A 1,023-nucleotide genomic window follows, 5' to 3' on the forward strand; every position below is an offset into this window, starting at 1 on the left:
GCCAGACAGCCAATCCGAGAGCTGACCAAAATCCAAATTTTTGGGTTTTGGTGCAAGGCTTCGTACCACACTCCTCGGGACACATGCCATAGGTCGGAACACAGTCAACGACCTACCAGAAAATCTGGAAAAGCTCAGAGCACAGCTAATCACTCGAACCTCGTAATTTGCAACGGTCCAGTGTGTTCCACAGTTGGAAGCAACGAAATCCAAACGACGCGAAATCCGATACAAAACCATAAATTAGAGAGAACTTGAAGTAATTACCTCTCTACCGCTGAGATTCAGCTTCTCTGAGGGTTCAGCTGGTAAACGTACAACAAACCGCAGGAAAACACCTCTTTCCTATGTGCCCAAGACCTCCCTTGAGTGTCCAAACCAGCGAGCAACGAGCGCGGCCCAAAAAAAACTTGATTTGGCGCTTTTTGTGTAGAGAGAGAAAAAAAAACCCTAGAGAGAGAGAAGAAGATGAAAGAAGCTTGCTCTGATCTTCAGCAACCTTCCCTGAGCTCCCAGAGTCGTGCTGGACTCAAATGGATGAGAACAAGAGGTGAAAAGTCCAAAATAACCCTGTTGTCCGGCAGCAGCTGACTCTGCTGCTTGCTGTACCGGTACAGCATAATGCCTGTACCGGTACACAATGCAAAATTTGCCCAATGCGCAGAAGCAATGCACTTTCTGGTCTCCGGTAATCCGATCACTCTCTAACTTGTCCAAGAACTTGTCCAAGCCTTTTAGAACATGTAGGATAGTTCTACATTTCATTCCACACATTCGAACTCCGCAATTTGCAAAAGTTCAGTGTATTACAGGCCGACGCCGCCGCCGCCGCCGCCGCCCTTTGTTGCCCGAGGTAGCTTCATTCCTCGTTCTCCCTAGCCCTAGAAGCTTCTCTCTCTCTCTTTCTCTCTCTCTCTCCCTCTGTGGCCCACACCGCCGCCGTCGGCGATGCCGCCGCCGCCTTCACCCGCCTCTGTGAGGCTTCTCACAGTGAGAAGCCCCACCCCACCCCACACCCCACCC

This window comes from Ananas comosus, linkage group 1 (genome assembly GCF_001540865.1).
Source record: "Ananas comosus cultivar F153 linkage group 1, ASM154086v1, whole genome shotgun sequence".
NCBI classification, from domain to species: Eukaryota; Viridiplantae; Streptophyta; class Magnoliopsida; order Poales; family Bromeliaceae; genus Ananas; species Ananas comosus.